Source organism: Melanotaenia boesemani, chromosome 7 (assembly GCF_017639745.1).
Source record: "Melanotaenia boesemani isolate fMelBoe1 chromosome 7, fMelBoe1.pri, whole genome shotgun sequence".
In the NCBI taxonomy this organism is placed as follows: Eukaryota; Metazoa; Chordata; class Actinopteri; order Atheriniformes; family Melanotaeniidae; genus Melanotaenia; species Melanotaenia boesemani.
In genome coordinates this window covers 38,184,397-38,210,122 of record NC_055688.1, presented here as the reverse complement: position 1 = coordinate 38,210,122, position 25,726 = coordinate 38,184,397, and the positions used below count along the sequence as shown (strand labels likewise).

At 43.0% G+C, this 25,726-nt stretch overlaps 1 long non-coding RNA gene across 1 annotated transcript; it reads right to left on the bottom strand.

Moving 5' to 3' along the window:
* Positions 1-5,440: 5,440 nt before the first annotated feature.
* Positions 5,441-14,682, bottom strand: LOC121643227. Its single transcript, XR_006011067.1, has 3 exons — positions 14,672-14,682; positions 13,790-13,792; positions 5,441-5,639 (listed from the first exon to the last, which is right to left on the bottom strand). It is a non-coding gene; the product is annotated as an uncharacterized LOC121643227 (long non-coding RNA).
* Between the last annotated feature and the right edge of the window lie 11,044 nt (positions 14,683-25,726).

The following is a 25,726-nucleotide window of genomic DNA, read 5'->3' as shown; positions in this document are numbered from 1 at the left end:
CGTATCAGTCTAAAAACTTTAAAACAGACTAAAGATAGAGGCGGATTGGAGCTACCCAACTTTAATCATGTTTTCTTAGCTAACAAGCTGCAGTATATCTCCAAATGGCTTAAACCTAGCAGTCTGGATGAAACATGGTTAGATGTAGAGCAAGCATTGTGTGAGGATCTGTTTATCTCTGACCTGCCATTCATCAGCTCAACCATCAAAACACATAAGTGTTTTAAAAGCATCAATATCAGTTCCTCCTTAGTGGCTTGGTGGGATTTTCTAAAAATAACCAAATCCTCACTTTTTCCATGTAAGTTTACATCCCTCTGGAACAACCCTGACATCCTGCAAAACAAAAAGCTGATTAATTTCACTCAATGGAAAAATAAAGGAATAAAACAGTTAGAACATATAATAGAAAATGGAAACTTCTTGTCATTTAATATTCTCACTTCACAATATGGAATCAGTAGCAAAACATTTTTAGAATATCACCAGCTTAAATCTATTATATGTAAAAAATATACCATTAATCAATTAAACTTACAGCTACCTGTTAGGGTGGCAGAATTCATGAATCTCAATGCCCCAAAGCTATTATCAAAAACATATAGACTATTATCTAAACTAGAAGACTCAATCTGTCTTCCAACTTCAAAATGGGAGGGTGACTTATCCAGTAACTTTAATAAAGATAAATGGTCACAAATATGTTTAAACACCTTTAAAATGACTAAGAATTCAAATATGCAAATAATACAATTCAGAATTCTGCATAGAACTCATTATACAGGACAAAGGATGTTCAGGATGGGTCTGTCACAATCAAACATCTGCACACACTGCAATGAAAACACACCTGACAACTATCTCCGTGCCTTGTGGTCCTGCACACCTGTCCGCAGGTTCTGGCTTCAGGTATGTGTGGACATGTCAACATGGTTTAAATGTAATATTGCTACAATCCCCGCACTATGTCTACTAGGTGACTTGGGTGACATTAATATGGCAATTAACTCTGCACACATGATATGCACAGCATTATGCTTCGCAAAGAAAACTATCCTTGTGAACTGGAAAAACAAAAATGATCTGTGTATTCAGCAGTTTAGGAATCTCTTAGTTGACCACATCAGTAGTGAAACAATGTCTGCCTCCTCAAAGAACTATTTAGCTGAATCTCATTCCCTCTGGTCCCCTGTGCTTAGTTCCATCACTTAGTGTAGGTGGAGGACTGTGACCTTGTTGCTATGGGGGTTTGGGAAATGGCCGGGAGTGACTGGTGGTTGCGGGTTCTTTGTGGTTGCCCATGGTGCGGGACCGGGCTGCTCTGCGGTGGGGGTGGCTCTGGGTCTGGCCTTGTTGGGGGCTGTGGGGGCCAGCCGTTGGAGTCGCCTCGTGGCGGGGGGTGTTGGTGGGTGTCGGTCCTGGGCCGGGCGGCCGGGCTATTCCGGGGCGGGCTGGGTGGGGGTTCTGGGCTCTGGTGCCCGGGGGTGGTCCTCCTCCCTCTGGGGTGGTGGGGTCCGTGTGTGCCGGGGGTCTGGGCCTGCCTGGATGTGCTGCCATGGTGTGGGTTGGTGCATGCCCTGGTGTCTGGTTGATGCCCTGGGACCCAGGGTATGGCCTGGGGGCAGGGGGGGTACAGGGGTTTGAAGGAGGGCTGAGTGGGATTCGGAGGATTATAGGGGGAGGTGCTGGGGTGTGAGACAGGGATGCCTGTATGTTGTGTGTGTGTGTGTATGTACTTTGGATGATGTTTGTGTGGGTGGGGCTGAGAGGGCATATATGAGTTAGGATGAGCGGGAGTGTGCAAGGAAACAGGTGTGTGCATGTGTTTCTGTGTGTGGTTGGGGCGGGGTTAAGTGCACTTGTGTGTGTGTGGGGGGGGGGATTGGTCTGCCGCTGTCCCCATCCTCTCATTCCCCGTTAGGGGTCTGGGAGAGTGGGTACTTTCTAGGGTTGGTGGCGGCTCACTGGCTGTGGTCCCTGAGTGGCCCGGTTGTGGGGGGTGGCCTCTCCTGGCCTGTCTTGCCCTGGGGGGCCTCCTGGGGAGCGGGGGTGCCTAATGCCACTAGAGGCTCATCATCCAGAGGGAAGTTTGCTTCCCTCTGGACGTACATCCCCAGACCCCACTTACTTCCCGCTCTCTCTGTCTCTCACACACACACACACACACACACACGTAGGGAGTTGGGAGGTGTGGAGCCATGCGGCGTGGAACGGAGGAGACCATTCAGTGGTCTCCTTGGATGCACCCCGTGGCGACTCGCCTCTCAGTTTTAATTGCACCAAGACACCAAAACACAAGAAACACAACACACAAACAACACTTGGGGGGCATGGCATGCGGTGCATGTCGGGTGGGGCCACTTAGGTGGCCCGGCTCCCGGCTCATTGCGGTCACTGCCCCTCAATTTTAATTGCACACAACACACACCACCTAAACAGTCAGGAGCGGGGAGGGAGAGGGTATTGGGGACCTCTCACACCCCTGTTCCCCCTTTGTGTGGCCGGGGGAGGGCGGGGGGAGGTGGTTGCCCCGGGGCCGGGTCCCAGGGTGGCTGCGCCGGTGGGCTGCTGGCTCTGTGGGTGTTGGGTCAAGGGGGGGGGTGCTTGGGGCTCGCTGTCCTCTGGTCCGCTTGGGGTGTCCCCCATGGGGCATGGTGGGTGGGTTGTGTGTGGCGTGACTGTGTGGTGGTGAGTGATTGTGGGTGCGGCGTGGGGGAGGGTGTGAGTGTGGGGTTATATAGGGTGCAGGTGGGGAGTGGGGGGAGGGGGCCGACAGCACCCTGGTTCCCGGGGTGTGCGGCTGGAACATCGGGGTGTGTGCTGGCCTGCGCCGGGTGGCTGGGGCCTGGTCCTCCTAGGCATGTTGCGGGCCCTCTGCCTTTGGGGGGTGGGGCGGCCGCCTCTGGGCTCCTGGAGCCCTGGGCCCTTCGCTTGGACTGCCCTGGGTGGCCGGTCCCTGGTGGGGCTGGTGGCTGCTGATCTTGGCCCCCTGGGACCTGTGCCCCAGGACCGTGGGGGGCTCTTGCTGGGGCTCTCCTCTGCCGCCCTTTGGGTGGGGCTGGAGTCGTCTTTGTGGTGGGGTGGCTTGGGTTGGTGCTCCGGGTCTGCTGCTGGGGGCCTGGGCCTCTGGCTCTGGTCTGCCTCTGGCCTCGGTGGAGGCGTGGTCGCATTTGCATGATCTCACTCACCACTCTTTATCACTGATCACTCCTTGTCTCTCATGCTCTGCATGCTGACACAGTCATTGAGTTGTCCAGTGGGTTTTAATACTAAGTGATATTTTTTTTTTTTTTTTTTTTTTTTTTCCTGTGAGTTAGCATCTCGTCGCTGTTATGTCTTTTTGATTTGGTTATTATTTAAAAACTCTTAATGACTAGTTTTTTTCTGTGTGTATGTTTCTGCTTTTGTAAAAGTTGTAGGAAATTTTCTGGTGTGTTCATGTACAGGTGTAACAGTTTGTTGTCTGGTGATGGTGTGGATTGAAGGGTCGTTTCCTTCTGTCTGTGATCTTTTTGTCTCCTGTCTTCTTTCCCTTTTGCTCTTTTTGCTATTTTCCATCTTTTTTTGTCCCCTCTGGTCAGGTCCAGCAAGATTACATAGATTCTGTGATTCAAAGTAAATAAATAAATAAATTAATCACATTATCAAGAGGAGCCTTACCCATAGGCCTCCCCTTGGCAGAGCAAATATGTTCAGCACGATACAGAAACCAGATTATCATTTTGCTGCTATGATGCTGGACAGGACAAGTTAAAAAAAGAAAAGAAAAAAAAAACAGCAGCGGTCAGGGTCCAAAAATGGTAAATCTCTGTCCTTCAAACGCCACTATGGACATGCAAGTATCTTTATGAAATGTCACGATCAACGGCAATGTTGCATTTAATTTTAAAAGGTTGTTTCCTGTCTTTCTTTCTTGATTACCTTACTTACATACATGATACAGAATGAATGGTGGATAACATTATAAAAACCATTTAGGATAGACTTACTTGCTTAATACACATTTAATGATCAGAGTGAATGGTGGATAATATTTCTTGCAATAAAAACTATTTAGGAAAGTATCTGTGGACTTTGAAACAAAATGTGGCATCATCCTCTGGACACACACAAGCTTTAAGAGCTGTACCCGCCCTCTGAAATGATTCTTTGTGTCACGTAACATAACGTTAAGCAATCATCTCCCTTCCCTCCACTGATCAGGTCTAATACAACAGCTGACCGACTGAGCTGCAGGTTCTGTGTCAGAGCCGGTTACCTTGGCAAAGCGTCACAAGGAGAGATGTTAAATAGTCCACTCAGTCACTTCTTGTGAAAAACTTAAGAGTTTAATGGTAAAAAAACAACATTAACGCATTAATAATTTATTTTATATTTTTTTCTTTCGTAACTGACCATGGTATAAGTGGGATAATGCCCTCAGAGGCGTCGTCCAATGATTTATGATAATGGACACCTCGTCGGGCATTATCCCTTACATAATATAGCATTTCTCATACAGAGAGGAGCTCCAAAACAAAATGGTTGCTATGCCAACCAGTCAAGCCAACCCACCCACACAACAGAGCATTGCTATTGTCATGAGAAACCAGAGACCTAAAAATGATATGACATCAATAAAACATCAAAAACCAAACAAGAAAATAAAAAATTAGTGCAAGGAATAAATTAACTGTTTTTTGTTTTGTTTTTTGTATTTTTTTTTTTTATTTCACCATCTACACCCCTCCACATCTTCACAAAAAAACATTTTTTTTTTCTGAGAGGAAGGCTCTAATTTCAGGGCTAAATGAAATGTGAAACAAAACAGACCGACAAAACCTTGAAAACATTTGCTATTTATGGAGTGATATTATTGATCCCCTTCCTCCTGCTGGTCACTGTTGTCCTCCTCCTGTCTGTCCTCCTCCTGTCTGTCCTCTCCTTGGTCCTGCTGGTCGCTGTTGTCCTCCTCCTGTCTGTCCTCCTCCTCTCTGTCCTCTCCTCGGTCCTCCTGGTCACTGTTTTCCTCCTCCTGTCTGTCCTCTCCTGCTTTTCCTGTCCCTCCTCTGTCAGCTCTGCTCACTGCCCTTTTTCTTTTCAGGGCCTGAGTTCGTTCAAACCTTTTCATTTGATGAATCCTCTTCTGCTTGTTGGGAGAACTTAGATGAGGACATATTGTTGGTACATAGTCTGGACTTAGTGGGTTCTGGCTTTTTGCTCCTGATGAGACAGAGGTTTCAGTTAATATTACTCGACCTGTTTTCCAGGCAGCTACAACCAAGTAACCAGATGAATGAAATATCTTAAGTTGATCTAAGCACAATAAACTATCAACATTGACCTTCCACCCGAAGTTAACAGAAACTGAAAACTGTAAATGCTGGTAGTACACAGAAGTGGCCATAAATAAAACAACAGGGAAACGATTAAAATATCCGCTGCTGTTTTACCAATCGTCAGTTATTATTAAGACAGCACAGACTGCAGAGGAGCGTCCTTTGGCAGCTTAGCTTGTTGTGGTGTAAGCTAACTTTTGTTGCTGTAGACTGATATGTAAGCTAAGCTAACAACTGCTATCTCTGTTGAAAGATCTTCATATGAAATGCTAATCAAATGCATTTGTTGCACAAAGGGTCTAATCGGATTTAATCTAATCACTTACTTCTCAGCTAAAGCTAGCTCTCCTAGCTTGCATTGAAACTCACCTGATATGAAATGTATACTGCACAGACAGCTACTTGCAGTCGGCGTCCAGTTAACCCTCCTGATCGCTGAAAGCCATCTCTGACAACATTCTTCTTCCTTTGGTAATCGATAAAAAGCTATATATCGGTCTCCTTTCTTTTTGTCACACCAACTGCACAGCATTTTGACGGCATCTCCGACTACCTGTGTGGTTCAGGTACTCAGTGCAGGTACTCAATATGGCGGAGGCAAGCATTCGAACGCAGTGGAACACGTCTGTGACGTCTGCTGCAATGTATCAATAGGATGAATTGTATCCCACGGTCTCCTGAATGAGGAGCTGAAGCAAAGTCTAGTCGTGAACCAGATAAAGAAGCTGATGGTTTACACACAGAATGCAGAGTTAGAACTGGGCCTGTTCCAGAAAGGTTTAACTAACTTAGAGTCTAGTCAAAAACCCTGGGTTAACAGTGTCCGAATCTGGTTAGAAACCTTGGGTTAACAGTGCCCGAATCTGGTTAGAAACCCTGGGTTAACAGTGCCGGAATCTAGTTAGAAACCCTGGGTTAACAGTGTCCGAATCAAGTCAGAAACCCTGGGTTAACTGGGTCTGAGTCTAGTTTGAAACCCTGGGTTAACAGTGTCCGAATCTGGTTAGAAACCCTGGGTTAACAGTGCCCGAATCTGGTTAGAAACCCTGGGTTAACAGTGTCCGAATCTAGTCAGAATCCCTGGGTCAACTGGGTTAGAAACCCTGGGTTAACAGTGTCCGAATCTGGTTAGAAACCTTGGGTTAACAGTGCCCGAATCTGGTTAGAAACCCTGGGTTAACAGTGCCGGAATCTAGTTAGAAACCCTGGGTTAACAGTGCCTGAATCTAGTTAGAAACCCTGGGTTAACAGTGTCCGAATCAAGTCAGAAACCCTGGGTTAACTGGGTCTGAGTCTAGTTTGAAACCCTGGGTTAACAGTGTCCGAATCTGGTTAGAAACCCTGGGTTAACAGTGCCCGAATCTGGTTAGAAACCCTGGGTTAACAGTGTCCGAATCTAGTCTAATCTGGTGTCAAAACCAGCCAGACAAAACCCTCCCAGTCCATGGCTCACAGATGCTCTAAGGGATCACAGAGCCGGACTCAGGGCGGCTGAAAGAAAGTGGCGCAAATCAAAAGAGCACACTGACTTGTCTGAGTACCAGCAAAACTTGAAACTTTCACATCCAGCCTAAAGGCAGCCAAGATAGCCTTTTATCAGAACAGGATCCGCAATGCTCCCAACACACGACAACTGTTCATGGCGTTTAACTCTCTTCTATCTCCACCACCTGCTCAGCCTCCCACTATGCTGACTGCAGAAATGTTTGCTTCCTACTTCACTGAAAAGGTCGCTACCATCAGCAACCAATTCACTGAGCCTGACCAACTCAGCCTTACCAAACCAGCTACTGGTGCCTCACTCTACTCTTTCCGCTGTCTGAATGAGGACGAAGTCTCTAAACTTCTAGTCAGCTCAAAACCCACAACCTGTCCTCTTGATCCTGTTCCCTCTGACATCCTGCAGAGCATTTTACCTACAGTCAAATCTGCAGTAACTCATATTATCAACTCCTCTCTTAAATCCGGTGTCTTTCCTTCTGCCTTCAAGCAAGCTCGGGTTACCCCACTGCTGAAGAAACCCACACTCAACCCAGCCCAGGTTGAAAACTACCGGCCGGTCTCATTGCTTCCATTCATGTCTAAACTACTAGAGCGTGCCGTCTTCAGTCAGGTCTCACAGTTCCTCCAAGACAACAACCTGTTAGATCCATATCAATCTGGATATAGGCAAGGCCGCTCTACTGAAACTGCTCTCCTGTCAGTTACTGATTCCCTACGGCTTGCCAGATCCACTGGTCAATCCTCAGTCCTTATACTGCTCTCCAAACTCTTGGAGCTTGGCATCTCAGGATCTGTCCTCTCGTGGTTTACATCCTACCTCACAGGGAGATCATTCAAAGTATCTTGGCGAGGGGGCGTGTCCAGATCACATGGGCTGACAACAGGGGTGCCTCAGGGCTCGGTGCTCCGCCCTCTTCTCTTTTCCCTATACACCTCCTCACTCGGTGCAGTCATTAGCTCTCATGGTTTCTCCTAACACTGCTATGCAGATGACACTCAGCTTTTCCTTTCTTTCCCACCTGATGACACAACTGTCTCAATGCGAATATCAGCATGCCTTGCTGATATCTCTGCATGGATGAAGGATCGCCACCTTCAGCTAAATCTGTCCAAGACTGAGCTTATTCTCTTTCCAGCCAGTCCTTCTTTACCACCACAGATAAGTGTGCAGCTTGACTCAATCACACTAGTGCCTACATCTCCTACCAGGAATCTTGGTGTCATGGTAGACAACCAGCTGACCTTTAAGGACCATGTTGCCTCGGTTTCCCGGTCTTGCCGATTTGCTCTCTACAACATCAGGAGGATCAGACCCTACCTGACTGAACACACGACCCAGCTCCTGGTCCAGGCTCTGGTCATTTCACGCATTGACTACTGCAACTCCTTACTGGCTGGCCTGCCTGCATGCTCAGTTAAACCTCTGCAGATGATCCAGAACGCAGCAGCACGTCTGGTCTTCAACCAGCCCAAAAGAGCTCATGTCACTCCACTGCTAATTGCTCTTCACTGGCTTCCAGTTGCAGCACGCATCAAATTCAAAGCTCTGCTTCTGGCTTACAAAACAATAACCCAAACGGCTCCGGTCTACCTTCACTCCTTAATCCAGAGCTACACTCCCTATCGAAACTTACGCTCTACCAGTGAAAGACGCCTAGTGCTCCCACCACAACGTGGCGCAAAATCAGTAGCTAGACTCTTCTCCTCTGTTGTTCCCCGGTGGTGGAACGATCTACCAAACTGCGTCCGATCCGCAGAGTCCGTATCCACTTTTAAGACCAAGCTAAGGACTCAGTTGTTTAAGGAGCATTTCCACATTTAGCTTAACTAAATGAGTCAGAAAGATTTGTCCAGCTTTTTGGCTCAACCAAGTACTGAAGAAGCTGTGTGCACTTATGCCCAAGATGATATTATGTGATGAAATCATGCACTTATGACCAAGTTGATATTGTGTGATGAAATCGTGATCCTGTATTTAAATAAAATGACTAAAAAAAAAAAAAAAAAAAAAAATTATATGCACTGCACTAGCACTACATGACAGCACCTGGGTCCAACTGGACTCAAAAGCGGTCTGACTATCACTTAATTATGACGTCCCATCTTGTTTGAATTCATGCTTGTGTTGTTCTTCCTCTCAAATGTAAGTCGCTTTGGATAAAAGCGTCTGCTAAATGACTGTAGAATAGAATAGAATAGAATAGAATAGAATAGTCAGAATCCCTGGGTTAACTGGGTTAGAAACCCTGGGTTAACAGTGTCAGAATCTGGTTAAAAACCCTGGGTTAACTGGTTCTGAGTCTAGTTAGAAAGCCTGGGTTAACTGGGTCCGAATCTGGTTTGAGACCCTGGGTTAACTGGTTCTGAGTCTAGTTAGAAATCCTGGGTTAACTGTTTTTTTGAGTCTAGTTAGAAACCCCGGGTTAACTGGGTCCGAGTCTAGTCAGGAACCCTAGGTTAACTGGGTCAGCAACCCTGGGTTAACTGGGTCCAAATCTGATTTGAAGCCCTGGGTTAACTGATTCTGAGTCTAGTTAGAAACCCAGGGTTAACTGATTCTGAGTCTAGTTAGAAACCCCGGGTTAACTGGTTCTGAGTCTAATCAAAATCCCTGAGCTACCTGGGTCAGAAACCCTGGGTTATATGGGTCAGAATCTAGTCAGTAACCCTAAGTTAACAGTGTCCAAATCTGGTTAAAAACCCTGGGTTAACTGGTTCTCTGAGTGTAGTCGGAAATCCTGGGTTAACTGGGTCCGAGTCTAGTTCGAAACCCTGGGTTAACTGGGTCTGAGTCTAGTTTGAAACCCTGGGTTCTGAGTCTAGTCAGAAACCCTGGGTTAACCGAGTCTGAGTCTAAGTAGAAACCCTGGGTTAACTGGTTCCAGGTCTATCCAAGATTATCGGGCTGGTTTTTTTCTCGATTTTGCCTCATCGCAACCTAGGATGGCAAACACCTGATCATCTGATGTCTTATAAGATTATCTTATAAAATTATCATGTGGTCTGAGGTGTGTTTCGAGTCAATTAGTCCCAACATCCAGCTCCGAAACAGGTCATGGCCGACAACCAGAAGTACTCAACAAGTTCAATATTAATGACCAAAAATCTTCACGTGTGGGGAAAAGCCGACGACTCCTGAGTCATGACTGTATAGATGGTGATGTGGTACAGAACATAGCCAATCAGAGAGTGAGCCGACTGGAGAGCAAGGAAGGACATAAAGTCCATGTTCACGCCGTCTCCAGTCTGTTCAGTTCTGGCTTTTTCTGTTGATAATATTCCCAAGACCACCAGCATTCCCTGTCTTGTATATCCTCTTCCATACTGGGTGTTGTTGCCATGGTACTTCTTTGTTTTTCTTAGATCACATTTGATCACGCGAGATTTCCGGCTCGGAGGACTAGATTCTAGATCGGCTGTGGGACTGCATCGTTATGTGTGTTGTTCTGTGCTGAGATTATCAGAGCCACCACACACAGCATAATCAAACACTGTTAAATGCCTGGTTTTTATCTTTATGTGTAGAGTCTCAGATAAATAATAACAGATAAAAATCTCATCAGATTTAAAAAATCCTTATGCGTGTTCCAGGTCTGAGCTGGGCAGCTCTGAGTATCTTTGTCCAGAGTTGGAACCACCACAAAAAGGCATCATCATTATAGCCCTGATATCTGGATTCACCATGGCAACCACTGAAAAAAGCTAGTTAATATTACCCGATTGGACTGAGAGGTTTTATATTTAGGGCAAGGCAAGGCAGCTTATTTGTATAGCACATTTCATGTACAGGACAATTCAAAGTGCTTTACATAAAACAAAGATATTACAGATATTTAGAAATAGTAAAAGGCATCAACACATAATCAACACATAATCACAATAAAATAATAAATTACATTAAAATGATTAAAAGCAAGATAAGTTAAAAAAAAAAGTTACCGTGCAGATTTCATGCATAGGCGCATGAGAAAAGAAATGTTTTTAACCTGGATTTGAAAATGTCTACATTTGGGGAAAGTTTAATCTCCACTGGCAGTTTGTTCCATTTGTTTGCAGCATAAGAGCTAAATGCTGCTTCTCCATGTTTAGTCTGGACTCTGGCCTGGACTAGTTGACCAGAGTCTTTGGACCTAAGAGCTCTGCTAGGTTTATATTCTCTGAACATATCACGGATGTATTCTGGGCCTAAACCATTCTGGGATTTGTAAACAAGCAGAAGGGTTTTAAAATCTATTCTGTGACTGACTGGAAGCCAGTGTAAAGATTTCAAAACTGGTGTGATGTGTTCAGATCTCTTAGTCCTGGTTAAAACTCTAGCAGCAGCGTTCTGGATGAGCTGCAGATGTTTAATGCTCTTTTTAGGAAGTCCTGTTAAAAGACCATTACAGTAATCCAGCCTACTGGAGATGAATGCATGGATGACTTTCTCTTGGTCTTTCTGGGAAACTAAACTTTTAATTTTGTTGATGTTTCTGAGCTGGTAAAAAGCTTCTTAGTGAAGCTTTGATGTGGCTGCTGAAAGTCAGATCTGAGTCTATCAACACTCCCAGGTTACGAACTTGGTTGGTGATTTTAAGAGCCCGAGTCTCCAGGTGTTTGCCAATGCTGACCCTCTTCTCTTTGCTACCAAACAGAATAATCTCAGTTTTGTCTTCATTTAATTGTAGAAAATTCTCCCTCATCCAGGTGTTTATTTGCTCCAGACACAGACACATTAAGTCTATTGGACTGCAGTCATCTGGTGACAGAGACACATAAAGTTGTGTATCATCTGCATAACTTTGATAACTAATGCTATAGTTCTGTAATATTTTACCCACAGGGAGCATATACAAGTTGAACAGAAGAGGTCCAAGGACTGACCCCTGGGGGACTCCACAAGTCATGGCCACTCGCTCGGATTCATAGCTGCCGATCGTAACAAAATAACTCCGGCCTTCTAAATAGGACCTGAACCAGTTAAGGAACGCTCCAGAAAGTCCAACCCAGTTTTCCAGCCTGTGCAACAGGATTCTGTGATCTACAGTATCAAACGCAGCACTGAGATCCAACAGAACCAGGACTGATACTTGACCAGAACCAGTATTCAACCTAATGTCATTTAACACTTTGACCAGAGCTGTTTCAGGGCTGTGATGAGGTCGGAAGCCGGACTGAAATTTATCAAGATTTCCACTGTCATTTAAAAAGTCATGAAGCTGGTGAAATACAGCTTTTTCAATAATCTTGGAAATAAAAGAGAGGTTAGAGACGGTCTATAGTTGTTCATTACAGAGGCGTCTAGAGTCCTTTTCTTTAGGAGGCTTAATAGCAGCTATCTTTAGTGACTTGGGAAAAATGCCTGATGCCAGTGAGCTGTTAACTATCAGTAGGAGATCACTTTCTACTGAGGTAAAAACTGTTTTTAAAAAGTCAGATGGTATCATGTCCAGAGTGCATGTTGTTGATTTCAACTGCCAAAATGTTTCTTGTAGGACTTTTAAATTCACCATTTTAAATTGCGACATGACAGCAGAATTGTTTCCGGGTTTTAGGCACAGACTAATTTTCTTGTTTGACTGTGTGGAATTAATATTTTGCCTAATTGTTTTAATTTTTTGGCTAAAAAAGTTTGCAAATTGGTTGCATTTCTCAGTGGAAAGGAGCTCTGGGCTTATCTGTATAGGAGGATTAGTAAGGTTTTCAATCATAGCAAACAGAGTGCGAGAATTGTTGATGTTCCTGTTAATCATTCCAGATAAATGCAGCTCTCTGGCCTTCACAGCTCATTGTTATAGTTACGCAGGCTTTGTTTCACAGCTCATAGTAAATTTGAAGTTTATTTTTCCGCCATTTCCGCTCAGTTTTTCTGCATTCTCTTTTTAGGCTGGTACCCACAGTGGTGTTTCTCCATGGTGTTTTCTGTTTGCTCAAGTTGCTCTTGATTCTTATCGGTGCAACAGCATCCATTACATTCAAGACTTTCAGATTGAAATGATCCAGGAGTCCATCAACTGACTCTGCACTGGTTGTTGGTAACATAGCTATGGCCTCCACAAACTTAGCACTTGTTCTTTCATTAATGTTCCTCTTCCTAACCGAGGAGCAGGTTGGTTGAACATTCTGAGTGATCAGTAAATCAAACAAAATACAAAAATGGTCAGACAAGGCCAAGTCAGTGACAGCTACAGAAAAAATTTCCACACCCTTTGAAATAACCAGGTCCAGAATGTGACCTCGAATGTGGGTCGGTTCTTTTACATGTTGCCACAAACCAAACATCCAATATGGAAGAAAATTCCTTGACATTACCATCCGTCATGTTATCTATGTGAATGTTAAAATCCCCAGTTAAGATGAAATGGTTAAAATCAGTAGAGATAACCGACAATAATTCAGAAAATTCATCAATAAAATTTGCATTTGCATATTTAAGCATAGGAACAATACGAAGAGGCATATCATTAAAAAGAAAAGACTGCTGCTGCTGAGAGAGATGAATCAGGGTAGAAAACTGTTACCTGAGTCAATGTGGACGTTGGAATCTACTGGTCCACTGACTGGAGATTGGACTTTATTAATACTGGCGCATGTGAGTTAAAATATGGGCAGATAAAAACCACTGTGAAAACCTGAAACCTCCTCAGAATGTTCAAGTGATGATGGATCCTCTTCATCACTTCATCCTCGGCATCTATTTCTGTGCCTTTAATGATGGTCTGTAATGGAGAGGGACAGGACGTTCGGAAATAAACCATCATGTCTTTAGTTTGTTCCACATTGAGGTGCAGGTGGACTCATCCATCATTTAACAAAGCCTCAGCTTTGTGCGCAAGTAGGACGTAAGCCGACTAATAAAGTCCAATTGTTCCAATGGATGAAACAGTGCTTAAATACTTAAAAATATCATTTAGCTTCACCATGAATCATCATCAACTGTGAAAAAAACATGCTTTGTGTGAAATATTTAGCACCACTGTTTTCCCAACCCTCTTCATTATAAGGTGAGATTGACTCAGACAGCTATGACTGAGCATTTAGATTCAAACGACTCCCATTTCAGCCAGTAGTTCTCCAGATGCAACTTCAGGGTTGTCAGCCATAGCGAGGTTGAAATGGAGGATGTGTATTTACAATAAGATTCTGACAACAGAGAATAGAGGAGAAAAATAAGAAAACAGAAAATGAGACAGACTGAAAGAGATTTACTCCTGGCTGAGCTCTTTATCTGAGCTCTCACCTGAACAACTGCTATCCATCTCCTCTCTCGGCTGCCATGGATAACAGTGCCAAAAATACTACAACAACACAGGTGTCGACAGAGCAGAGGCTCATGGGAAAGGCCTCCCTGCCCGGCAGATTGCAAAGCAAATTAAATCCATCACAACCTTGTGAGCCTTCCAAGGACCGTCAGGCAAATCAGCGCAGGATAGAAAGATACTCTTAGAACCCTGAACGATAGTAATATCAGACAAATCAATAAGTAATCATGGTATTTTTAGCAATTGGCCATTGAAATGTTTTAAATGTTTTAAAAATGACGTAAAAATCTGTCTGTAGTTTTATTTAGCTTGTGACCTTCGTTAGGAGTCTGTTTTCTTGTTTCTTCTGGATCTGAATCTACAGTTTGGGACACTTAACTTTGAAAACAGTATTTAAACATACAGTGACGCAACCATGGGACCATGTTTGGGCCTCCAGTGCCACCTAGAGAACCACAAATGCCTTTCAGTTTTACTCCTGTGTGCCGCGAAACCGCAGATGTTATTGACTAAAAATGCATGAGATATTCCTGTTATCCATGACAAACTCAGCTGTAAAACTTCCCACCATCTGGTGGCGGTACTGCATCAGTCAGCTGTTTCACAAACTTCCAAAAAGCAGAAGATGTTCAGGTAGCCAGTAGCAAAAGTTATAGAGAAAGACTTAAAAATCTGTACAATCCAGTTCATCAACTACGTTTTTATAAACAGAGGTAACGAGGCAGAGCCGAGAACCCTTGATGGAGTGTTAGCTAACACTATCCAGTGTTAGCTAAATCTATCCAGTGTTAGCTAACGCTATCCAGTGTTAGCTAAAGCTATCCAGTGTTAGGTAAATCTGTCCAGTGTTAGCTAAATCTAGTCAATGTTAGCTAAATCTATCCAGTGTTAGCTAACGCTATCCAGTGTTAGCTAAAGCTATCCAGTGTTAGGTAAATCTGTCCAATGTTAGCTAAAGCTATCCAGTGTTAGGTAAATCTGTCCAGTGTTAGCTAAATCTAGTCAATGTTAGCTAAATCTATCCAGTGTTAGCTAACGCTATCCAGTGTTAGCTAAAGCTATCCAGTGTTGGCTAAATCTAGTCAATGTTAGCTAAATCTATCCAGTGTTAGCTAACGCTATCCAATGTTAGCTAAAGCTATCCAGTGTTAGGTAAATCTGTCCAGTGTTAGCTAACGCTATCCAGTGTTAGCTAAAGCTATCCAGTGTTGGCTAAATCTATCCAGTGTTAGCTAACAGTAGTCAATGTTAGCTAAATCTATCCAGTGTTAGCTAAATCTAGTCAATGTTAGCTAAATCTATCCAGTCTTAGCTAACGCTATCCAGTGTTAGCTAAAGCTATCCAGTGTTGGCTAAATCTATCCAGTGTTAGCTAACGGTAGTCAATGTTAGCTAAATCTATCCAGTGTTAGCTAAATCTAGTCAATGTTAGCTAAATCTATCCAGTGTTAGCTACAGCTATCCAGCACTGAAGCCTTCAACACTGAAGCAGCTCAACTCTAGACCTTCCTTTTCCCATCCCAATTCATTTGCTTCATTTGCTTGGAAAGTCTGGAAAGTCTATTTAAACAAAATGACTTACAAAAAACTATATATATATATATATATATATATATATATATATAGTTTTTATATATAGAATAGAACAGAATAGAATAGAATAGTCTGGTACATTTGGAGAGGTGTGAATGAACAATTCGGATCACTGAGGTGAACTCTGGGCCATCATTAAACGTAGATATCAGTTTATTTACACAGACTAATCAATCAATCAGCTCAAGCTGAATTATCGTGATCCAGTCAGTGTTCGTACAAGCCAATTCATAAAAATATAATAGCCTAGCTAAGGAAACCCAACAGACTGCATCCAATCAAATTCAAGTGAACCACATACAGGAAGTGGACCACAATACAGGGCAAGTGGAATGACAGACGGCTCTGGACGGGAAAAATGTTTGCTGGTCAGACGTTGAAGAAGAAATTCTGATAGAAGTCTGATCAACCCACGACCGCTAAGATCTGATTCAGCTCCATGGAAACACAAGTTGTCCTGCATTAACCAATAGATGAAAATATTTTTTTCCTCGTTGGTTGTCCCTTCTTCTCATTCAGTAATTCTCACCTCTGGTGAGGACAGGAGTACGTTGTTTAAAAGTTTGGTTTGGCAGAGAAAGTGCAGTAAAGCAAAGTGACAGGCTGAATGTTGCGACCCCAGTCGTACCGAGCCCAGCCGGCTATCAGCTGTGAATCCTCCACAAAGCGCTGATGCTCTGATGCATCCAACGCTCGCTTTTTATGTGTTTTATCACTGCATTTTATTGACCTTGTGTATGTGCATTGCTCAGGGAGATCTTGAATATTGATCAAATTTTTATTTTTTTCTCATTTTAAGTCCCACCTTTCTCTGCTAGAGTAAATCGAGTCTGATAATCCTGACTTGAGCTTTTAAATGTATTCTTGGATCAGCTAAAAGTGAGATCAGTTAAGCTCAATTCTTTCTACACACACACACATATATATATATATATATATATATATATATAATACGTATATTTAGAGCTGAGGCTCTTCATAAATATAATATGAAATTTGGAGGGGCTGATTCTCATCCCAGCCGCTTCACCGCTTCACACTCGGCTGCAAATCACTCAAGTGAGAGCTGAAGATCACGGCCCGTTGAAGCCAACAGAACCACATCATCTGCAAAGAGCAGAGACACAATCCTTTCCAATCCTGGAAGAGGGTCCAGCCCCTCTCAAGGACAGTGGTTCCAGAGCCCAAGCCGTGCGTCGAGGTGAGTCCAGCTATATCTAGACGGAACCGCTCAACCTTGTGCACCAGCTCAGGCTCCTTCCCCGCCAGAGAGGTGACCCCTATGGCCCCTCCTGCAGGTGGTGAGCCCATTGGAGGTAGGCCCATGTGACCCTTTCGGGCTGAGCTTGAGCGGGCCCCATGGGCAAAGGCCCGGCCACCAGGCGCTCGCCTCCGTGCCCCATTTCCAGGCCCAGCTCCAGATGGGGGCCCCGGTAAGCCACATCCGGGCATACACACACACACACACACACACATATATATATATATATATATATATATATATATATAAAGAGCCTCCGAGGTTTAGATTTTCCCTCCAGTGTTCGGCAATGTTAGCCTGGCAGGATTCTCAGAGCCGACAGAAAGAGCAGCAAGCCATGATAATTATTGGCTCTACTGGACAAGAAGTGGGGTTTCAGGTGCCCCTACGTCTTCAGCCATTTCCTGGGAGGATAATGAAGAGTTCTACACTATCAGCCATGTGGTGTTCCACAAAAGAACACTGTTATTCCCAGACGGGAGGTTTCCTGGTCGATTGTATATCTCTTGGGAAGTTTTAGCTGAAACCACAGATGACATCTCTTCACCCTTGCCTTCTCTCCACATCCCTTCTCCACACCATGCTATGTTCAAACTCATTACCATCCCTTTTCTACACTGCATGTCCTGTCAGGATCATTAGATGCTCAAGCTTGGTTTTTTCTTCAGTGCTTCTTGATCAAAAGAAAAGGAAGCATCCCATGCTGTGGAGCTATTTCTATCCTTTATTACTTCTATATGATTCTATATCGAGTCCCAGGACGCTATATAAGAATATGGTGGGCAGTGGCGCCTGACGTCTTTGAAGATATAAATAGGGAAGACTTTACCCCATTATCGCTAATTTATCATTATCAGCTTTATTATAAGGTGTTATTGTTGTGTGAGTTGTTTTATCAGCCTGTTGCTTCCGAGGTGCAAAATAAAACAATTATAATGAACCTCATAAACGGTACAGTGCTCTATTAAGTTCAGTTAACTAAACCCTAGCAGGCTTCATTTATACTGGAGCTGTTTGGCTGTCAGAGGACTGGGAGACACTGTTATAAAACCATCACTGGAAATAATTCAATATCCATAATTCCTTCATTCAGCATGTGTGTGTGTGTGTGTGTAAAGCATTGACGTTGCTGTTTGCTGATCTATAATTTGTCTCTTTATGAAGTTTTTATACTCAAAAGTTATAATGGAATGTGGGCCGACTGTAGGTGAGTTCGCCAGGGCGGCCATTGCTCTTATTGATTACGTGTGTGAAGGTATCTGTGTTTGCGTGATGTTACATCAGCGTCATGTCTGTGGAAATAAATCGCAGACAGGAGAAAGAAATCATTAAAAACTAAAGCTTGATGACAAGTCTTAAAGAAGCTCCACAGAGCTTTAGCAGATTTTCTCAGTTGCGCCCCCTATTGATGGCTAATCCAGCATCATCTTCATCCTACCTGAACTCTGAGATCTCTCAAGCCAGTAAAAGTCAGTCTGATCTGGACTCTTGTCTTTTGTTCTGTCTCTCCCTCTTCTTTTCCTCTATTCCTCCGATAATGTCTTGTTTGAACTGGTTGGTGTGTTTATATCTGCTTGCTAGCATGTTGCTAACGTGTGACGCGGTGTGTAAAGTGAAACTCAGCTGCACCATCACGTGACATCCTGGAAGAAAAAGTGATGAAGTGGTTTCTCAACCTCAGGATGCACCAGAAATTCATTTGATAGATGTCACTGTGCATCAAGCAACTACAGAACAGAGTTTTAAGGTCAGAAAGTTACGTAGTGTTTTTAACTTATGAGTCCAAGTTGATTCTCAAGTCACTGTATATGTGACTTGAGTCCAAGTTTCAGAGCCGAGTCCTCATGTCAACCCAGAATATATGAGTAATGAGGCATAAATGTGTTAAAGCCCTTTCTAATATTGCACGAGGTTTGAAAATAGATCCGTAGTGAGGCATAAACCAACTCTGTCCCATGCAGAGCTCGGTCTCTTGGCTCCCACACCTTTGTGTAACCTGAACATCTAAATGGAAACCTTGACAAAACTTCTCCAAACTGCAGTCTGCTCGGCTGCACACGGTTGTCTGGGATTCCTGTTAGGCTTTCCTTCGCTCAGCATTTACATTTGTGTTGAACAAAACCAAGCAGAGAGCAGAGGAGAGGAGGTCTCTAACCATACAGCACATCTGATGAAAACACTGGTCATGTTGTGTCCGGGGGGAACCTCCTGTTTTACCTTCACTGCCCAACTAACAGGCTGAATCAAAGCATCAGACAGACAAAGAGGAATCAAAAGGAAAGCAGATCAGAGAAAGGTTAGAAATCCTTGAAGAAATGACTCCGACCATAAAGGAGGGAGGAAATAAGAAAGACGGGTTCAAAGTGTGACAGAAGGTAAGAGTGTTTAGGAAAGATGGGAGGATAAAGAAAGAAAAGCATAAACTGATTAACAGACTCTAACACGTTTTGTGAACTGTGTATTGAAGAAGGAAAGAGAGACAACCGAGTCAGTGGAGTGGAAATGTCCACAGGGACCCTGCTGCATTGTGGGAAAACAAACTCCAATTAAGGTCCGTTTGTCTTGTAAGTTTCAAGTAGACCACGAAGGTCTAAGCAGCAGGGAAACCGACCATGTGCTGCCACGTTAGCGTCCTTTGTTATGTCAGCCTTCCCTCCACGCGACCACCATCTGTGGTGATGCTAAATGACCTGAACCAGTTTTTCCTGTTTCCTTTAAGGTGTTTAACATGCTGGTTTTACAGCTGCTTCATCAGTCCCATTCCTAGGACTCCTTTACTCATTCCTAGGACTACTTTACTCATTCCTACGAATGCTTTACTCATTCCTAGGACTACTTTACTCATTCCTAGGACTGCTTTACTCACTCCCAGAAATGCTTTATTCATTCCTAGGACTACTTTACTCATTCCTAGGACTCCTTTACTCATTCCTAGGACTCCTTTACTCATTCCTAGGACGACTTTACTCATTCCTAGGACTGCTTTACTCATTCCTAGGACAGCTTTACTCATTCCCAGAAATGCTTTACTCATTCCTAGGACTGCTTTACCCATTCCCAGAAATGCTTCATTCATTCCTAGGACTGCTTTACTCATTCGTAGGACGACTTTACTCATTACTAGGACTACTTTACTCATTCCTAGGACTACTTTACTCATTCCCAGGACTGCTTTACTCATTCCTAGGACTGCTTTACTCATTCCCAGAAATGCTTTATTCATTCCTAGGACTACTTTACTCATTCCTAGGACTCCTTTACTCATTCATAGGACTGCTTTACTCATTCCTAGGAATACTTTACTCATTCCTAGGACTACTTTACTCATTCCCAGAAATGCTTTACTCATTCCTAGGACTACTTTACTCATTCCTAGGACTGCTTTACTCATTCCTAGGACTACTTTACTCATTCCTAGGACTCCTTTACTCATTCCTAGGACTGCTTTACTCATTTCTAGGACGACTTTACTCATTCCCAGAAATGCTTTACTCATTCTTAGGACTGCTTTACTCATTCACAGAAATGCTTCATTCATTCCTAGGACTGCTTTACTCAGTCATAGGATGACTTTACTCATTCCTAGGACTACTTTACTCATTCCTAGGACTACTTTACTCATTCCCAGAAATGCTTTATTCATTCCTAGGACTACTTTTCTCATTCCTAGGACTGCTTTACTCATTCCTAGGACTGCTTTACTCATTCCTAGGACTACTTTACTCATTCCAGGAAATGCTTTATTCATTCCTAGGACTACGTTACTCATTCCTAGGACTACGTTACTCATTCCTAGGACTGCTTTACTCATTCCTCGCACTACTTGACTCATTCCCAGAAATGCTTCATTCATTCCTAGGACTACTTCACTCATTCCTAGGACTACTTCACTCATTCTTAGGACTACTTTACTCATTCCCAGAAATGCTTTACTCATTCCTAGGACTGCTTTACTCATTCCTAGGACTACTTTACTCATTCCTAGGACTGCTTTACTCATTCCTAGGACTACTTTACTCATTCCTAGGACTACTTTACTCATTCCCAGAAATGCTTTATTCATTCATAGGACGACTTTACTCATTCCTAGGACTGCTTTACTAATTCCTAGGACTACTTTACTCATTCCTAGGACTACTTTACTCATTCCTAGGACTACTTTACTCATTCCCGAGAAATGCTTTATTCATTCATAGGACTGCTTTACTTATTTCTAGGACTACTTTACTCATTCCTAGGACTGCTTTACTCATTCCTAGGACTACTTTACTCATTTCAGGAAATGCTTTATTCATTCATAGGACGACTTTACTCATTCCTAGCACTGCTTTACTCATTCTTAGGACTACTTTACTCATTCCCAGAAATGCTTTATTCATTCCTAGGACTACTTTACTCATTCCTAGGACTGCTTTACTCATTCCTAGGACTACTTTACTCAATACTAGGACTGCTTTACTCATTCCTAGGACTACTTCACTCATTCCTAGGACTACTTCACTCATTCTTAGGACTACTTTACTCATTCCCAGAAATGCTTTATTCATTCCTAGGACTACTTTACTCATTCCTAGGACTGCTTTACTCATTCCTAGGACTACTTTACTCATTCCTAGGACTGCTTTACTCATTCCTAGGACTACTTTACTCATTCCTAGGACTACTTTACTCATTCCCAGAAATGCTTTATTCATTCATAGGACGACTTTACTCATTCCTAGGACTGCTTTACTAATTCCTAGGACTACTTTACTCATTCCTAGGACTACTTTACTCATTCCTAGGACTACTTTCCTCATTCTTAGGACTACTTTACTCATTCCCAGAAATGTTTTACTCATTCCTAGGACTACTTTACTCATTCCTAGGACTACTTTACTCAACACTAGGACTGCTTTACTCATTCCTAGGACTACTTCACTCATTCCTAGGACTACTTCACTCATTCTTAGGACTACTTTACTCATTCCCAGAAATGCTTTATTCATTCCTAGGACTACTTTACTCATTCCTAGGACTGCTTTACTCATTCCTAGGACTACTTTACTCATTCCTAGGACTGCTTTACTCATTCCTAGGACTACTTTACTCATTCCTAGGACTACTTTACTCATTCCTAGGACTGCTTTACTCATTCCTAGGACTACTTTACTCATTCCTAGGACTACTTTACTCATTCCCAGAAATGTTTTATTCATTCATAGGACGACTTTACTCATTCCTAGCACTGCTTTACTCATTCTTAGGACTACTTTACTCATTCCTAGGACTGCTTTACTCATTCCTAGGATGACTTTACTCATTCCTAGGACGACTTTACTCATTCCTAGGGCTGCTTTACTCATTCCTAGGACAGCTTTACTCATTCCCAGAAATGCTTTACTCATTCCTAGGACTGCTTTACTCATTCCTAGGACTACTTTACTCATTCCTAGGGCTGCTTTACTCATTCCTAGATGAACTGTGCTGCTATTCTATGGTTTCCACTGAAAGTAATTTGGTTTTCCACTTCATTTTCAACTTAAGTTCGAGGTGAATTTACTCTGATACAGTAACACACCTCTGGATTGTGCCCTTTCTGTAGTAATCTCACAGGTTTCATCTGCCTGTAGAGACCAGGATTATACATCCAGAGCTGGTAGTTGTAGAGATAAACCTCATTTATTCTGTGTTTGTCGATTTAGAAAGGAGTCAGAGAAAAGAGGCCTCGTCACGAAAGTTAAACCAGTAAAGATTCATCATCTATAACGAGAAAAATAAAGAGCCCATTTCAGGTTTTCCACAACAGCTACAAAACTATTTACTCTGGTGGGTGAAAATTCTGATTTGTTTTCGTTATTTAACTTTGGAGACCAAGACTGACTAAAAGTAAGAAAAAGACAAAGTTTGCGCCTCGGCTACAAGATGTCCTCTTCTCTGAGTGTGAAAGGACGGCATGTAGGACATGTTCTTGCTTATTACTGGGAGCACTGGAGCGCAAGCACAATCGGCCTTACAGTAAACCCGCTGGCAATCGATGGAGATATTTTTCATGAATGGGAAGAGGAACAACAGGCCTCAGACAAATCATCCCTCGCGCCACAAATGCAATTTTCTCTCTAATGCTCCAGCAAGGAGGGCATGTGCAGCATTTGCTGGCATGCACAGAAGATTTGGGTGGATGCCCAGGTGTAGGTGTGTGTTGGAGGCTGAAGACTGAAGAATGGTAAAGGACCTGAATTTGACTTGAATTAACAAGCAGAAGCACTGAATGAGTCACTTTTCACAAGGGAAACGCTGCACTGGTTGGCAAGAATGGAATCCTTAACTGAAGAAGACGAACAAAGAAAGACATAAAGGGAAGATGTGAAAGAAACAGGACAGAGAAAAGAGGAGGTAAACGTGGCTTGTAGAGGAAAAAGGAAGGTAGATGGGAAAGAAAGAGAGGACGGTGGAGAGAGCAGACAGAGTGCAGATCTCCCAGAAGTCATTTCAATGTTTATCACTTTAATTAAAATTGTTTTTTAATTAATTGGAGGAAGGTTTAGTTCTGGCTTGGCCACCATGAATGATTACACTTTGTATAATTACAGTAGTTGGCCGGCTAAAACGAATATATTTAAAGAAGTGTGTGTGTAAAGATTTTACCTTTTTATATGTGAGAACGTGTGTGAGCTATAATAATCTATTCTAATGGTAATGAGGCAGCCAGTCATTGATTACCTGAGGCAGTGAATGTCATCCGCTTACCACCCAGCGTCTGTCGGAGGAACAAGCAGGACCAGGACTCGTGCATGGTAAACAGTCATTTACATTCAGGATTCAGCCTCTTCATCTCAGCGTGCTGCTGTTTTCTCCTCCTCCTCATGTCGTCCAGGTATCACATTTACATGTCTGTCGGGCGGAAGCTGGTGGGTTTACCTGGTGGAGCTTTCCTGATGCTGCAGCCAAGCCATGTCAGCAGGGAATATGCATGGCCATGAAACGGGACTCTGAAGACTCCATGGATGCCACCTAGGCATCCAATTACTAGAGCGTGCTGTCTTCAGTCAGGTCTCACAGTTCCTCCAAGACAACAACCTGTTAGATCCATATCAGTCTGGCTATAGGCAAGGCCGCTCTACTGAACCTGCTCTCCTGTCAGTTACTGATACCCTACGGGTTGCCAGATCGACTGATCAATCCTCAGTCCTTATACTGCTGGACCTGTCGGCTGCATTTGACACGGTCAACCATCATATTCTGTTCTCCACACTCTCTGAGCTTGGCATCTCAGGATCTGTCCAGGACCGGGATGTGGCGTTCCATTTGTACGAAGGGACAGTGCCATGGGGAAGCTGAGTTTTGACTCACTCTACATCAATATTCCAGGTTGGCAGTGTGTTCAGAGTTTTCTGCAAAGTAAAGATCAAACTCAGGGTTTTTCTGGGGCGTCATGTGACTCCTTACAGTAGGAAACCTTTAACTGTGTTTGTTTGCAACGACTTCACACTTATTGCATGATCAGATGCCATGTCCGGCACGTTTTGAGTCATCTTTAAAGGTTGTCCTTATAATCACACACCAGATAGGTACAGTGTGCCCATCAGAGGATGCTACACTGTGGTCATAACGGGATGGTTTCCAGCAACAAGCCCAGTAGGATCGCTCTACACAGTGCAGCCTTAATCAATAATATCTTCACTAATAACTTGTTAAAAAAGACAATCTGTTAATTCATGATATAAACGACCACTTACCGGGTTTTACTGTGACTAAAGTTTTTAAAATTCCAGTAACCTCTAATGTAAGTTACAGACCAGGACGAACTGAAAAAGCATTTAAAGAGGAATTAAGGTTATGAGACTATTTGCGAAGAAGTGGAGACAGAAAAAGCTTACAACAACTTTATAGAAGTATTTACTTCTCTGTATAAAAGCACTGTCAGATTATTCACTAAATCAAGTGTCCTTGGATTTCTGAAGACCTACACAATGCTTGTAAGGAGAAAAATAGTCTTTATAAATTGTTCCTTGAACTGAAAACTTAAGAAGCTGAGGACAGATACGAGGCATATAAAAATAAGCCGAGAGCAAGAGTGAGAACAGCAAAGAAATGATATTACAGGAAAACTTTATTTGATAATAAATCCAAAACCAAGAGAACATGGGAAGTATTAAATAGTATAATCAAGCAAGGATCTAAAAAACATGCAAACCCAGATCCTTCTGACTAAAACAGTGACAATCACACTATGGATAAGATAATAATAAATAATAATAATACATTTTATTTATAAAGGCGCCTTTTCACACTCAAGGTCACCGTACAATAAAAACACAACAATGAATAAATCCAAATAAAATACAAGAAAAACATAAAACAGTGATGGTCAATAACCTCAGTAATGTTGGTGTAAACCTGAATTAGCAGCAAAGATAAATCCAGAAATGAAGCTGAATTCTGTAACAGCTCTGTCTTTCTGTCTGCTGGCAGTGAGAATGAAATACAAAATATTGTTTAAAAAAGAATAAATTCTCTACAGTCACTACATTAATATGGTGCTTATAAAAGGTAATAAGTTATATCACCTCTGACTCATCAGTAAGCTGTCGCTTGGATTCGTTCACAATGAACATGGCTGAGGTCAAACCAACCTATAACTTCTCCCCCAATTTTCTAAAACCCTTGAAAAAGTATTTGACGAATAGTTAGAAAAGATTTTAGAAAAGCACAATTTAATTAGCGATGGCTAGTATGGGTTCAGAATCAGCAGATCCACCTCCATGGCTTTACCTGGTGCTACAGTAAAAATATACTACAGGAAAGAAAGAAAGTGGCAGAAATCAAAA